The sequence below is a fragment of the Otolemur garnettii genome, unplaced genomic scaffold, assembly GCF_000181295.1.
Source record: "Otolemur garnettii isolate 467f Iridium unplaced genomic scaffold, OtoGar3 scaffold00171, whole genome shotgun sequence".
Classification (NCBI taxonomy): domain Eukaryota; kingdom Metazoa; phylum Chordata; class Mammalia; order Primates; family Galagidae; genus Otolemur; species Otolemur garnettii.
Window position 1 is genome coordinate 366,358 of NW_003852566.1, and position 8,212 is coordinate 374,569.

General features: G+C 38.1%; 2 pseudogenes; one reads left to right on the forward strand and one right to left on the reverse strand.

The window, feature by feature from the left end:
* The window catches only part of LOC100959911, a 27,160-nt pseudogene extending 24,894 nt beyond the window's left edge, over positions 1-2,266 (forward strand).
* Positions 2,267-6,809: 4,543 nt separating this feature from the next.
* On the reverse strand, positions 6,810-8,212 carry LOC100950040 (annotated as a pseudogene).

Here is an 8,212-nt window from a genome sequence, read left to right on the forward strand (position 1 = left end):
AGCTACTTGGGAGGCGGAGGCAGGAGACTCGCTTGAGCCCAGGAGTTGGAGGTTGCTGTGAGCTGTGATGCCACAGCATTCTACCCAGGGGGACAGCTTGAGGCTCTGTCTCAAAAAATAAATAAATAAATAAATAAATAACAGCATGGTATTCACACAAAAATAAAGACACAGACATATGGAACAGAAAAGAAAAGCAAGAGATGAAACCAGTCTTTGATCTTCTATAAACCAAACAAAAGCATGCAGTGGGGAAAAGAATCCCTAGTCAACAAATGGTTCTGGGAGATCTGGATAACCACATATAAATGACTGAGACTCGACCTTCACCTTTCACTGATTACAAATAATAACTCAAAATGGATAAAAGATTTAAATCTAAGACATGAAATGACAAAAATTTTAGAAGAAAGTGTGGGAAAAACTCTTGATGATATCAGACTGGGCAAATATATTATGATGAAGACTTCAGTGGCAATTGCAACAACAACAAAAATAAACAAATGGTACTTAAGCTTAAAAACTTCTGCACAGCTAAGGATACAACAAGCAAAGCAAAAAGACAGCCCTCAGAATGGCAAAAGATATTTGCATATTATGAATCAGACAAAAGCTTGCTAACTAAGATCTTTAGAGAACTCAAATTAATCAATGTAAAAGGAGCAAACAATCCCATCTACTACTGGCAAGAGATATGAACAGAAACTTTTCTGAGAAAGACAGACGAATAGTTAACAAACATACGAAAAAATGTTCATCATCCCTAATCATCAGAGAAATGGAAATCAAAACTACCCTGAAATATTACCTAATCCCAGTGAGAATAGCCCACATAACAAAATCTCAAAGCTGAAGATGCTGGTGTGGATGTGAAGAGAAGGGGACTCTTTTACACTGTTGGTGTGACTGCAAACAAATATAACACTTTGGAAGTAGTGTGACGAATCCTCAAAGAACTCGAATTAGATCTCCTATTTGATCCTGCAATCCCATTACTACCCAGAAGAAAAAAAATCAGTTTATCATAAGGACATTTGCAGTAAGTTGTTTATCACAACTCAATTTACAATTGCCAAAATTTGGAAGCAAACTAAAAGCCCACCAACCCAGAAATGGATTAACAAGCTATGATATGTGTATACCATGGACTACTACTCAGCCATAAAAAGATGAAGACTTTACATCTTTTGTATTAACCTGAATGGAGTTGAAACACATTCTTCTTAGTATAGTATCACAAGAATGGAGTAGCAAGTATCTAATGTACTCACTACTAAAAGGAAGCCAGTAGACTATCTAATACATAAGGGGAAAACTCAAATCAAACCAAGGTGGAGGGGTGGGGGAACAAGGGAGCAGTGAGAGGGGAGGAGGGAGGAAGATGGGCGAGTTCCCACTTAATGGGCACAAAGTTAGGGGGTATGGCATACCTCTTGGGGGTGGGACATAATTATAACAGGGACACCACCTAACAAATGCAAACATTGTAATCTAATTCTTCATACTCTCTAATTAACCTAAAACAATAAAACAAAGTCAGAATCTCCAGAAAAGAAGAGTTCTAGGAGCCATTTTGGTGTAAACACTTTATAGATTATGCTTGGGTGATATGCCATTTGTAGCTGACATGTTCACCAGTTCCAACCTTGCCATAGTGGGCAGTGTTCAGCATGTCTTTCATCTAACAAAGCAACACAGTAAAGCTTTGTGCAATTATCAAGTAGTCAACAGTGTTCCTTTAGCAAAGCAAATATCTTTGTGAGGTGTAAAAGTCTGCAGCTGTCAGTAACACCTCTCTCCTCCAATGAGGAGTTGTCGGAAGTCTAACAGATCTTACAGGATGAATTTGCACAAATGTGCTTTGATCACTGGCAGTTTGCAAAACTTACCCAGGAGTCTCCAACCAGGGAACTGAAAGAAAACTTAGAGTGCAGAATGGAATTAGTAGTGGGAAGGATAGAGACAAAACCCCATCAAATAACTAAAGTCTGAAAATACCAAGCCCCAGCTGGAGAAACAGGAGCTAGAGAAGGATCACTAAAAAACGCCACCAAAAAGATAAAGAAGGAAACAGCAGCAGCCGTTCTCCTGACACCACGGGTCCACAAGTAAGGAGGACTTTGCCGAACCGAGACCTGGAGGGAAAAGCAGGAAAACCCACCAGTTACTTCTGAAGGATAAGCAGGCCATACAGGATTTGTTACAAAGCGATACTTTGTGTTGGGAGAGTCATTCTATCCAGATAAGCTGTACCTCATCAATCTGATGTTGACGATTTACTTTCCAGACCTCATAATTACTCATGTTGGAATTAATTAGCAGCAGGTTATAAGGAACCCGTGCTTCATTACATCGGCTTTATGTGTATGTAGCACAATTAAATGTTAAACCATTTAAATGAAAACCAGGGGATTTTTAAAGCCTGAGCAACCACACACATCTATTTTTTTTTTTTTTTAGATGAACTTGCTGTACTAAAACATTTCACTTTGTAAACAAATTACCAATTTTTTACTTGTGGGTGTAATTTTTAAAAATATTTCTTCATATATCATAAAATTAATTTTAATCTTTTTAAAAGAAAGAAATTAAAGAAGATATAGATTAAAAGGTATTTCCTGTTTATGGATTGGAAGAATTAACATTATTAAAATGTTTATACTATTCAAAGCAATATGCAGATTTAGTATAGTCTTATTAAATCTACAACATCATTTTTTGCAGAAATAAGGAAGCAATCCTAAAATTTATATAGAACCATGAAGTACCCCAAATAGTCAAAGCAATCTTGGTCAAAAAGAACAAAGCTGGAGGCATCACACTCCCTGAATCCCAGAATATAAGGCAAAGCTATAGTAACAGAAAAAGCATATTATAGCCATAAACATAAACCAATACACCAAAGGACAGGATAGAGAATGCAAAAAAAGTATGTGTCTATGGTCATTAATTTTTCAAAAATATGCCAATAACATACAATGGGGAAAGGAAAGTTTCTTTCATAATGATGTTGAGGAAAATGGCTATTGACATGCAGAAAATTAATTTGGACACCTATTTGCCATATACGAAATCAATGCAAAATTAATCAGACTTATATTTAAGACTTGAAACTATTGGAAAAGAATATAGGAGGAAAATTCCATGACTTTTTAATCCAGAAAATGATTTTTTATATATATATGGTCCTCAAATTACAGGCAACAAAAACAAAAATTGACAAATGAGATTATATCATATATATATAGAGAGAGAGAGAGAGACAGTCTTACTTTCTCATCTCAGTAAAGTGCTGTGGCATCATAGCTCACAGCGACCTCAAACTCTTGGGCTCAAGTGATCCTCTTGACTCAGTTTTTCATTTTTCAATTTTAGTAGACAGGGCAGGAGGGCACTTAACTCTTTCTCAGGCTGGTCTCAAACTCCTGAGCTCAAGTGATCTGCCCACCTCGACCTCCCAGAGAGCTAGGATTACAGGCATGAGCCACCATGCCAGGCTGGGATTATATCATATTAACAACTTCTACACCACAATGGAAACATTCAACAGAGTAAAAATACACCTACAGAATGGGAGAAAATATTTGCAAACTATACATCTCATAAGGGGTCAATATCCAAAATGTACAATGAATTCATAACATTCAACCTGATCAAAAAAAGAAAAAACATGGGCAAAGGACCTGAACAGGCATTTCTCAAGACAAACAAATGGCCAACAGATATATTTTTCAAAATAGACATCATTAATCATTAAAGAAATGCAAATTAAAAATCACAATGAGATACTGCTTCACACCTGTTCAATGACTACTATCAAAAGTATGAATATAAGTGTTGGTGAGAGTATAGAGAAAATGGAACCCTTGCACACTGTTGGTGGAAATGTAAATTAGCACAGATATTATGAAAAGAGCATGGAGATTTCTCAAAAAATTAAAAATAGAGCTACCAAATGATTTAGTATCCCACTTCTTTATATATATCCAAATGAAATAAAATCAGTATGTCAAAAAGATATCTGCACTCTCATGTTCACTGTGGCATTATTCACAATAGCCAACATATAGAATCAATCTAAGTGTGTCCAACAATGGACAGTGTGAGATATATATGCAATGTCATTCAGCCTTAATAAAGAATAAAATCCCTCCATTTCCAACAACATGTATGAACCTGGAAGACAATATGTTAAGTGAAACAAGCCAGGGACAAAAGGCAGATACCACATGATCTCATTTATATATGAAATCTAAAAAAGTTGAACTCATGGAAATAGAGAGTAGAATGTCTGTTTCCTGGGGCAGAGATGAGGCTTTGTGGAAATGTTGATCAAAGGATTCAAAATTTATGTTAGAAAGGAGAACTAAATTCCAGAAATATATTGTAAAACATGGTGACTATAGTTAACAACATTGAATTGTACTCCCAAAAATCACTGAGAGCAGATTTTAAGTGTTCTTACCACAAAAAAAAATAAGTATTTGAGGTAGTTCATATGTTAATTAGCTCAGTTTAGCCATTTCACCATGTATGTATATTTTAAAATATCATGTTCTTCCTAATAAATATATACCATTTTTATTTTTTGTCATAATTTATTTTATGTCATAATTTAATTGTCATAATTATTTTTCTTCATAATATATACATACCATTTTTATTTTTTTAAGTTTCTGTATGTTGTTTTCATTTTCTAATTTATTTATTTTTTAGAGATGCAGTCTTGTTCTGTCACACAAGCTAGAGTGCAGTGGTGCAATCATAGCTCACTGAAGCCTCAAACTCCTAGGCTCACACAATCCTCCTGCCTCAGCCTCCTGAGTAGCTGGGACTATAGGTGTATCGCTGTGTCTGGCTAACTTTTTTATTTTTTGTAGAGATGGGGATCTCACTATGTTGCTCAGGCTGATCTCAAATTCCTGGCCTCTGGCTCAGTGCCTGTAGCTCAGCAGTTAGGGCACCAACCACATACACTGGAGGCTGGCAGGTTCAAATCCAGTGTGGGCCTGTTAAAACAACAATGACAACTACAACCAAAAAATAGCCAGGCATTGTGGTGGGTGCCTGTAGTTCCCAGCTACTTGGAATGCTGAGGCAAGAGAATTGCTTAAGCCCGAGAGTTTGAGGTTGCTGTGAGCTGTGATACTACAGCACTCTACGTAGGGTGACAGCTTGAGGCTCTGTCTCAAAAAAAAAAGCAAAGAAATTCCTGGCCTCAACTGATTTTCCTGCCTCAGCCTCTCAAAGTTCTGGGATTCCAGGCATGAGCCACCACACATAGCCTACCATACTTGTCTTTTATTTCACTTAGCATAATTGTCCTCATGGTTCATCTTTGTTGCAGTATGCGACAGCATTTTCTTAGTTTTTAAGGCTGAATAACATTCTACTATAGGTATACACTACATTTTGTTTATCCATTCTTCCTTCAGTGGGCATTTGGGTTGCCTCCACGTGTTGGCTGTTTTGAATAGTGCTTTTATGAATATGAGTAGGCAAATATCACTTTAAGACCTTCCTTTTAATTTTCTGATATATACCCAGAAGTGGGACTATCTTATCATAGTTCCATTTTTAATTTTTTGAGGAACCACTAAACTGTTTTCCATAATGATTATATCATTTTAAAATCACACCAGTAGTGCACTAGAGTTCCAGTTTCAAAGTGGCATGTTTTTGTGTGTTTTTTACCTTGCATTTATTTGACGACAACTGACAATGAATACTTGTTCACGTGTTTCCTGTTCATTTCAATCTCCATTTTTATAAGGAGTATGTTCTGGTCTTTTGTCAATTTTTCTAATGGCTTGTCTGGAAAAATTCTTTAAATATTCTAGGTATGAGCTCTTTATTGGTTGTATTTGTTCCAAATATGTTCTACACTAGGGTTTCCTGACTTGGGATCATCAGGCTTTCCATTGGCCATGAGGGGAGGGCCCAGAAGGCTGTATGATTCCAAAGGACTCCCATCCTCCTCATCTCCAGTCTCTTTCCGCTGGTCAATAGAGACTGCTGTGGCAGTGGTAACTGGTGCTAATCCTGCTTCTTTCTTTCCAACAGTGCATAAGGGAACCCCTCTCTCTGCATCCATGTTAACATCTGCCACTTTGGGACCTTGTGATGTGGGTTATTCTTGCTAGGGTTAGGTGATGTCTCAAATTGGTTTTGATCTGCATTTCTCTGATGATAAGGTACAATGAGCATTTTTTCATATGTTTATTGACCATTCATTTTTCTCCTTTGGGAAAAGATTCTGTCCATGCCACTGCCCATTGATTGATAGAGTTGTTATCTCTTTTCTTTTTTTTTTTTTAGGTTCACTAAATTTATTTTTAAAATCATAAAACGTCTCTTACAAAAGAGCATAACATTCCACACAGTGCTCTGAACAGATGCCAGGGACATATGGACTGTTGTTACTTTTCCTCCCTGTCCCACCCCACAAATGTTACAGTGACCACAAAGCAAGGTATTCACAATTATTACACGGGAGGAACGTTTTTAAACCACCAACAATGAACAAAAAATAAAATCCACTCACTCTGCTGCTGTATCAAAATTTCAGTGTTAGTTTTTGCACGCCCTTCCCCCCTGCCACCCTGTTTGTAAGGAACTAAAATATAATCTGGTCAACAGCAAAGATTTCACTACACCTCAAATGCAGAACACCTATGAAGCAGAGGAATGTTGGCTTTTTAAACAGAAGCAGATTAAAAAAGAAAAAAAGATGCAGAGCTCCTTCAGTTCTTCACTAGTCTTAGAAAAACTTTCCAGAATAATGCTTCACACTATAAAAAAGAAAAAAATATCTTGCATTAGAATCCTTCAACATCTGCATACTGCTTCACACTGTTCTGCAGTAAATACTGTGCATTCTGTATCTGGTCCCGTGTTCCTGTAATGGTAATGATCCGATCTTCAGATCCTTCTAAAGGCTCATCGATTTTGATGGAAGCTCCCAATTCATGACGGATTTGTTTAATCCGCTGACCACCTTTGCCAATAATAGATCTAGTCAAATCTTTGGGAATAGTTACTTGTGTAGTAATAATAGGTCCACCAAGATCACCATATGAGCCACGACCCCCTGCATAGGAATAATCATATCCGGAGCCACCCTGTGGTTCATAAGCCACCTGCTATTCTGATGGGCTCCATGTATCTATTGTAGAGTCCCAAGTTTCATCAGCACTGAAACCAACCATTCCATTGTAATAGTCTCCAGGTCTTCCTCTTCTGTCATAGGCCATTAGATCTCCTCCTCTAGGTGGTGGTGGTGGAGGAAGAGGGAGATTCTGAGCTCTGCTATCACCCTGGCCACCTCATCCAGGAGGAGGGGGAGGTGGTCCACTATGAGGGCTCATGTCATCATAATCTCTTCTAGATGGAGGCATGGAACACCCACCCTGACCAGGAGGCATTCTGTCAAAACCACTTCTTCTTTGCTTTGGGAATCCCACGGGCCATCCATATCAATCATTAAACATCATCGTAAAACCACCATAGTCATAGGTTTCATCATAAAAATTGGGATCATAAGGCTGTGCATGTCCTTTAATGGGAGACTCAGATATAAGATCAAGGATGATCTTTATGCACTCTATGATCCTATCAGGTTTTCCTCCAATAAGAACGACTCTGTCAGTGGAATGAGGACAGCACTCCTGGAACAGCTTGATTGTTGTTTGGGTGTTCTCTCAAAGTTCTTTGATTTTAGCACCTTTCACCCCAATAATTCCTCCTGCCAGACTCTGATGAATCAACAGTCTCAACTTGCAGTCAAAGTCACTTCCTTTATAGTGCTGGTAATTTAAGCATTCCACAGCATCGGATTCCAGCGGGAGCTGGCTGGTTGCAGTGGGTGATGGCAACTGCAGGCCCTCTTCCAAGGTAGGGATGATTTTCTTCAGAATTTCTCCAATTGTTTCAATATCAGCACTGATACTCAATATGCTCTCCGGGCCACTGCTGTCTGGCACTGAAACACTGGCATTGTAGTCAGTACGGAGAGCCTTAATAGTCTTGCCTCCTTTTCCAATCACTGCCCCGGCATTCTTGCTCTGAAGCAGAATGTGTAATTCAACCATCTCATCAGTGTTTCTAGACCTTTTTATGCTTGTTCTTCTTCCATATCTTCTGCAGGATGCTTACCAAATTCACCATTGGTTTCAGTGTTGGAGAAGGTTTCCTCTGACTGTTCGGTCTCCAT